The sequence below is a fragment of the Carlito syrichta genome, unplaced genomic scaffold (genome assembly GCF_000164805.1).
Source record: "Carlito syrichta isolate Samal-C Ts95f unplaced genomic scaffold, Tarsius_syrichta-2.0.1 Scaffold316020, whole genome shotgun sequence".
NCBI lineage: Eukaryota > Metazoa > Chordata > Mammalia > Primates > Tarsiidae > Carlito > Carlito syrichta.
This window is the reverse complement of record NW_007260116.1, coordinates 163,244-171,844: the sequence shown is the minus strand read 5'-3', so window position 1 is coordinate 171,844 and position 8,601 is coordinate 163,244.

Here is an 8,601-nt window from a genome sequence, read left to right as displayed (position 1 = left end):
CTCTGATTCTTAAGTTTACCCTGACCTCCATATTCCCCCATATTCCCCCATCTTCAGCCTCTCCCAATCCTGATGAAGACCATTTCATCCTGTAACCTTTACACTACCTTGTCCCAGACTCTCACCCTGCTCCTGGCATGACTGTGACACTTGCTCACAATCTGACCATCACTTTGACCCTCACCTTTACTCTGACCCTAATTTGACCATCTCCCTCATTCTGAAACTTACTCTTACCCTGCTCCTTACCTTCACTGTCACCTTTATGATCACTCTCACTCTCGTAATCACCATGGCCCTGATCCTCACCCATACATGTACCTTCACACATCTTCACTTTGACCCTCACCTGACCCTCACCCTGGAAAGTCCAACACTGATCTTAACACAGACATTCACCAAGACTCTCATTTAAGTCTAATTATGACCTTGACTGGCATGGGCACTGATCAAAAATTACATTCTGAAATTGATTTCACTCTCATATTTATCCTGAAACTCACACTCCCCTTCACCCTGACACCCTCTATCCTGGAGCCTAGCCTTTATCCTGAATGTGAGGCAACTCTCATCTTGACTCTGACCCTAAATCTGACCTACCATACTGGGCCTGAATCACACTTGACTCTCATTTTCTTTTCTTTTTCTTTCATTCTCTCTTTTTTTTTTTTGAGTTGGAGTCTCACTCTGTCATCCAGGCTGGAGTGCAGTGCCACACTCATGGCCACCACAGCCTCCTCCCGCTAGACTCAGGTGATCTTTCCATCTCAGCCTTCCAAGTAGCTGAAACCAAAGGCATGCATCACCACACCCAGCTGATTTTTTTATTTATTGTAGAGCCGAGGTCTCACCATGTTGCCTAGGCTGGTCTCCAACCCCTGACTTCAGGCAATCCTCTCACCTGTGCCTCCCAAAGTGCCGGGATTGCAGGCGTGGACCACTGTCCCCAGCCAACTCTCACTTCACACTCACCCTCAGCTAAACCTCACTTTCCCTCACTCACCCTCACCCTGACCCTCAGTTTTATCTTGAAACTGTCCTTGACTCCAAACCAGACCCTTATCCTCACCCTGACCCTTCCCCACTCACTGATCCTGAGTTTATTCCTCAAACAGATACTTACCTTGACATGCTCACGCCCATCTCACACTCTCACCTGCTCTCACTCCGACTTTACTAATTGAGCCTACCCTGATCCTAAACCAAACACTGACCCTCACCCTCAGCCTGACCCTAAACAATGAACGTCTTACCTGGGCTTCACCTTTACCATAAACCACAAGTTTTGCATTTTTTTCCCTAGAGACAGTGTCTTTCTATGTTAACCAGGCTGGCCTTAAACTTCTGGACTCAAGTCCCACCTTAGCCTTCAAGTCGCTGGGACTACAGATATTAGCCACCACATCTAGCTTCTAAACCACATCCTTAGGCACTCTGTGACCCTGACCCTCATCCTCACATTGAGTCTAACCTGAATCTAACATTCATCCCAATAATGACCCTGACCCTGATTTCCACCTCACCACCTAGAATTGACCACTACCCTCACCCTCACTCTGGTCCTGACCTTCACTCTCACACCTACCCCCATTCTGAATCTGACCTGTTCATTCTGAGACTGACTCCCCCTCACCCTTACATAGTCACTGACCCTGACACCCTTACTGTGATCCTCACCATAACACAGATATGGACCATCACCCTGATTGTGTGATGCTCACTCTGATACCATCACCTGACCCTGTCTTTCACTCTCATATTGACCCTCTCTAAGAGTGAAGATCGTGTCCAAGGTCAAAGTAAAGGCAAAAGGGTAAGCTAAGAAAATTTGAATCATACATTCCTCTTAACTATAACTATTTTTGTTAATGTTTTGCTAGTGAGAACTAGCAACTAGTAGAGATAACAAGATAACCCAAAATAACTACATAACTAGATATAATTAGAATAACTACAGTATGTAAAAGCGGAGCTCCAGGACATACATGTGTCTCAAGTTATCATTAGTGATGTAGTTAGCAGCAGTAATTCTAATAAGAAAAAGAAGCCAAAGTTTCTGTACTTTTGAATACCTCTCAACTTGGGAGTATTTTTGAAGGTTCTTTGGAGAACAATAAGTGATTCTAAATTGACTTCAAAATCCTGCTTTGAGCCATTATATTTCCTCCACATCACAAGAAGAAATCTTTTTTTTTTTTTTTTTAAGTCGGAGTCTCACTCTGTTGCCCAGGTTGGAGTGCAGTAGCATGCTTACGGCCACTGCTGCTTTGACTTGCTGGAGGTGATCCTTCCACCTCAACCCTAAAAGTAGCTGGAACTACAGGAACATGCCACCATGCCTGGCTAATTTCTTTCTTGATTGTAGAGATGAGGTCTTGCCAAGTTGTCCAGGCTGGTCTCGAACTATGAGCTCAGGCAATCCTCTCACCTACACCTCCCAAAGTGCTGGGATTATAGGTGTGAGTCACCAGGCCCAGTAAGAAGAAATCTTTTGAGCACTTATAAGTATATTTTAAAATTTCTTAAGAACAATATGGGATTCTGGGCTTGTTTTCACAAATGTCATAAATAGGTTTAACAAACAATAGGAGAGTGTATTTGTAATGAAAATGTGTTTCTCACTGAGTTTGTTTACATAAAATTTATGTTATTCTCAGTTTGTTCTAACTAGCATAAGAATTTGAGAATAAGCTGGGCTTGGTGGCTCAGCCTGTAATCCCAGCACTTTGGGAGGCTGAGGTGAGTGGATTGCCTGAGCCCGCGGGTTCGAGACCCGCCTGGGCAGCGAGACCTCATCTCTACAATAAATCAATAATCAGCCGGGCATGGTAGCGTGCCTGTAGTTCCAGTTACTTGGAAGGCTGAGGCGGAAGGATGGCTGGAGCCTAGCAGGTCGAGGCTGCGGTGGCCGGGAGCGGCCACTGCACTCCAGTCTGGGCAACAGAGTGAGACTCCAACTCAAAAAAAAAAAAGAATTTGAGAATATCTGAGCTTGTGTTTTAAAATGTTATATATATAATATTGAGATTCTTTATATTAGACTGCCTTTTTTTTTCTTCAAATGCTGACTGAATTCACCTTACTTTTATTTATTTATTTATTTACATTGGAATCTCACTTTGTCACCCAGACTGGAGTGTAGTGGCATGCTCATGACCACCACAGCCTCGACCTGCTGGACTCAGGCAATCCTTTCACCCCAGGCTTCCAAGTAGCTGGAACTACAGGCATGCACCACCATGCCCAGCTAATTTTTAAATTTATTGTAGAGACAAGGTCCCACCAAGCTGACCAGGCTGGTCTCAAACTCATGGGCTCAGACAATCCTTTCACTCAACCTCCCAAAGTGCTGGGATTATAGGCATGAGCCACTGTACTTGCCCTTAATTTTTTTATTTATTGTAGAGATGAGGTCTGACCAAGTTTCCCAGGCTTGTCTCGAACCCCTGGGCTCATGGAATTTTCTTGCTTCTGCCTCCCAAACTGTTGAGATTATAGGTGTGAGCCACAGCACCTGGTTTCATCTGACTTTGATTTGACCAGTCACAAAAAGGTTCTTTGGGAAGATGTGTGATTATGAGCTCACTGACACAAACACTGCTTCAATTCACTGTAATTGATTATAACTCCTAATGACATAAATTTTAAGATCCTTTAAGTTTTGCACACTTTTTTTTTGGCATTGGAGTCTCACTCTGCCGCCCAGGCTGGAGAGCAGTGGCACACCCATGGCCATCACAGCCTCGACCTGCTGGGCTCAAGTGATCCTTCTGCCTCGGTCATCCAAGTAGCTAGAACCACATGCACACACCACCACATCCAGCTAATTTTTTGATTTATTGTAGGGATGCGGTCTCTCCATGTTGCCCAGGCTGGTCTTGAACCTCTGTGCTCAGGTAATCCTCTCACCTCTGCCTCTCAAAGTGCTGGGATTACAGGCGTGAGCCACTGCACCCTGCTAGCATGTTTTCATAAACACACCTTAGTTACATATATTTTGGTCTCACTCACAAGAAGAACATTTAGTTAATACAAATGTGTATCCCTTAACTTTTAGCTCATATTAAGATGATGTTCATTTCAGTGCATTCTAAAAGACATAAAAAGTTTCACTTCTGACCATGTAAAGTTGTAGAGTGTTATTATGGAGACCTTCAAAAACTGGTATTTATAAAAAATTATGTATTCATTCTTTCATTTTAAAAGTTTAGTTACCTTCAGAGTACTCTGTTTCATGCAATACCCCATTGAAAAGCTTTTTCCACTGTTGAAGTTTTTGAAGTCATCAATTTTGATACCTTTCAGTGCTTCTGCCATTTTTTGTTTCCCTCTTCACTTGTGCTGTTTTTTGTTTCTCCTCAACCATATCAACAAAACATTTCCCTTTGAGAACTGTTTCATCCAAGGAAACAAAAATAGTCACTTAGGGCAAGATTGGGTGAATAAGAAGGGTGGGGCACAGGAGTCACACAGTCACTAGAAAAAAACAGCTGAACACTCAGTATAGTGTGGGCAGGTGCATAGTTATGGTAGAAAAATCAGTAACCTGTTTGCCACCAAAAAAAAAAATCACTGAAGCCAAACACAGCCTTTCACAACAATGCTAGCTGGTACACTGATGTCAATGGGTCCCTGGAACAATTACCAGCAGAGGAAGTCTGTACTATAAGGGGCCTGCCCTCCACAAAGGCAATTTAAGTTTACTGGGGGCCCCCTCATGGTACATTCACAGTGTTGCACAACCATGAGCACTAACTAGTTCCAGAACGTTTTCATCATCCCAAGAGGAAATCCCGTACCCATTAAGTGGTCATTTTCCATTTTACCTTCCCACCAAACCCTGACAACTACTCATCTACTTTATCCTATAGATTTACCCATTCTGGAGATTTCATATAAATGGAAAGACACAATATGGTATTTTTTGCCTGGTTTCTTTTACATAGCATGTTTTCAAGGCTCATCCTTGTTATACCATATATCAATACTTCATTCTGTTTTATGGATGAATAGTATTTAATTGTATGGATGAGCCAGGCTTGGTGGCTCAGCCTGTAATCCCGTGCTTTGGGAGGCTGAGGTGAGTGGATTGCCTGAGCCCGCAGGTTCGAGACCCGCCTGGGCAACTTGGTGAGACCTCATCTCTACAATAAATCAAAAATTAGCCGGGCGTGGTATAGTGCACCTGTAGTTCCAGCTACTTGGAAGGCTGAGGCGGAAGGATTACCGGAGCCCAGCAGGTCGAGGCTGTGGTGGCCAGGAGTGGCCACTGCACTCCAGTCTGAGTGACAGAGTGAGACTCCAACTCAATAATAATAATTGTATGGATGTACCATATTTTGTATATAAAATGCTTGTTTATCAGTGGATGAACATTTAGATTGTTTCTGCCTTTGGGTTATTGTGAATGGTGCTGCTGTAAACATTCTGTACAAGTTTTTTTCTGAATACTTGTTTTCAATTATTTGGGGCACATAGCTAGGAGTGGAAATGCTGAATCATATGGTAATTTTCTGTTTAACTCATTGAGAAACCGCCAAACTGATTTCCCTAGTGGATATAACACTTTACATTCTTACTAGCAAAGTAAGGTATGAAGACTCTAATTTATCCATATCCTAGCCAACATTTGATATTTTCTATTAAAAAACTGTTTGGGGGACAGGCGTGGTGGCTCACACCTGTAATCCTAGCACTTTGGGAGGCAGAGGCAAGAGGATTGCCTGAGTCCAGGAGTTCGAGACCAGGCTGGACAATTTGGCAAGACCTTGTCTCTACAATAAATCAAAAAATTAGCCAGGTGTGGTGGTGGCTAATTAGGAACTTAGGAAGATGAGGCAGAAGGATCACCTGAGCCCAGCAAGCCAGGGCTGTGGTGACCATGAGCATGTCACTGCACGTCACTGCACTCCAGCCTGGGTAACAGAAGAGATTCCTACTAAAAAAAAATTTTTTTTTTTACTGGATGCAGTGGCTCATGCCTGTAATCCCAGCACTTTGGGAGGCTGAGATAGGAGGATTACTTGTGCCCAAGGGTTCGAGATCAGTCTAAACATAGCAAGACCCCCAAACTCTACAAAATATAAAAAAATATTTAGCTGGGTGTGGTGTTGCACACATGTGATCCCAGCTATTCGGGAGGCTGAGGCAGAAAGATCACCTGATACTATAGCATCTTTGATTACTTTGGTTTGCACTCTCCTAGTGACTAATGACATTAAGCATCTTTTTATGTATGTGTTTGTTGCCAGATTGTATACACCACTTTTTTTTTTTTTTTTTTTTTGAGTCAGAGTCTCACTCTGTCACCCAGACTGGAGTGCAGTGGCTGCTCTCGGCCACCGCAGCCTCAACCTGCTGGGCTCCGGCCATCCTTCCGCCTCAGCCTTCCAAGTAGCTGGACTACAGTTGCGTGCTACCACGCCTGGCTCATTTTTTAATTTTTATTGTAGTGATGAGGTCTCGCCAAGTTGCCCAGGTGGGTCTCGATCCCGCGGGCTCAGGCAATTCACTCACCTCAGCCTCCCAAAGTGCGGGATTACAGGCTGAGCCACCGAGGCCGGCTGTATACACCATTTTTTAAAAAAGAGATATCTATCCAAGTCCTTTGCCTATTTTATTTCATTTTATTTTTCATTGAAATCTTATCCTGTTGCCAGGCTGGAGTGCAGTGTCAGGGTCAAGGCTACCACAGACACTAGACCCTTATCATCTATAGGATTTGGAAATATTTTTCATTCCATGGGTTGTCTTTTCAGTCTTCTGATAGTATCTTCGATGCACAAAATTTTAAATTTTTATAAACTCCAATTAATTTTTTTCTTTTGTTGCTTGTGATTTTGATGTCATAGCTAAGACACTGTTTACAGATGCAAGGTCATGAAAATTTACTCCTGTATTTTTTTCTAGGAGTTTTAATTTTTATATTTTGATATTTATGCATGTTAATTTTTGTGTAAAGTGGGTGATAGAGATCTAACTTCATTCTTTTGTGTGTGGTTATCTAGTTGTTCCAGCACCATTTGTGGAAAAGACTATTTTTTCCCCATTAAGTGGTCTTGGCACCCTTGTTGAAAACCAACTGACAACTGTGTATGGGCTTACTTCTGGACTCTCTATTCTATCCATTGGTCTATATGTCTATCGGTGCCACATTGTTTTAATCATTGAAACGTTGCATTAAGTTTTGAAATTAAGAAGTGAGTCCTTCAGTTCTGTTCTTTTTCAAAATTATTTTGGTTATTTGGGAGCCCTTGAAATGCCATATGATTTTAGGATCAGCATTTCCATTTCTGTCATTGGAATTTTGATAGGGATTGCTTTAAGTATTACCATCTTAATAATGTTAAGTCTTCCAACCCATGAAAATAGGATGTATTTGCATTTATTTTGTTGTTGGGATCATTGTCACTTACAGAAATATAAGGTTTACCATATATGAGATCACATGTTCATTTTTACTTTTTCCTTTTCTTTCTTTTTTTTTTTTGAGTTGAAGTCTCACTCTGTCACCCAGACTGGAGTGCAGTGACTGCTCCCGGCCACCACAGCCTCGACCTGCTGGGCTCCGGCGATCCTTCAGCCTTTGCCTTCCAAGTAGCTGGAACTACAGGTGTGCGCTACCACGCCCGGCTGATTATTGATTTATTGTAGAGATGAGGTCTCACCAAGTTGCCCAGGCAGGTCTCGAACCCGCGGGCTCAGGCAATCCACTCACCTTGGCCTCCCAAAGTGCTGGGATTACAGGCTGAGCCACCGAGCCCGGCCTACTTTTTCCTTTTCCATTTGGACGGCTATAATTTCTTTTTCTTGTCTAATTTCTCTGGGTAGACCTTCAAGTACAATGTTGAATAGAAGTGGCAGGTTGGGTGCAGTGGCTCACACCTATAATCCCAGCATTTTGGGAGGTGGAGGCAAGAGGATTGCCTGAGCTCAGGGGTTTGACACCAGCCTGAGGAACATGGCTAGACTTCAGCTGGGCGTGGTGGTGCATACCTGTGGTTCCAGCTACTTGGAAGGCTAAGGCAGAAAGATCGCCTGAGCCCACCCAGCATGTCAAGGCTGTGGTGACCAAAAGTGTGCTACTGCACTCCAGTTAGATGACAGAGCGAAACTCCCACTCAAAAAAAAAAAGAAGAAGTGGCATCCTTGTCTTGTCACTTATCTTAGGGGGGAAGCTTTAAGTTTTCACCATTGAATATGATGTTGGTTTGTCACAAATGTGCCCTATGCTATGAATGCAGGCTTCAAGATGGCTGAGGATCCAGAGGAGGGAGTGGGGCAAGGGCAAGTAAATACTCTGCAATGTTTTCCTAACTTTTCTTTGTAACAAATAGACCATCAGTTTTAGAGCAATTTTGGTTCTTAACAAAATTAAATAGAAGGGACAGAAATTTCTTATTGACATAATCTCTCTCCTTGGGTTTTGATTTAAATTGTTTCATGTATGTTATTCACATGATGAATAGTAGTCAAAATGGAGCACAGAGAGACGCTAAGGGAGGACCCCAGATCCAGGGCTGGATTCTGCTCACTACTAACACGGCAGCCTCCAAGACAAGAGAAGGGAATGGGTTCATTCTTTGAAAACTATGACAGAAT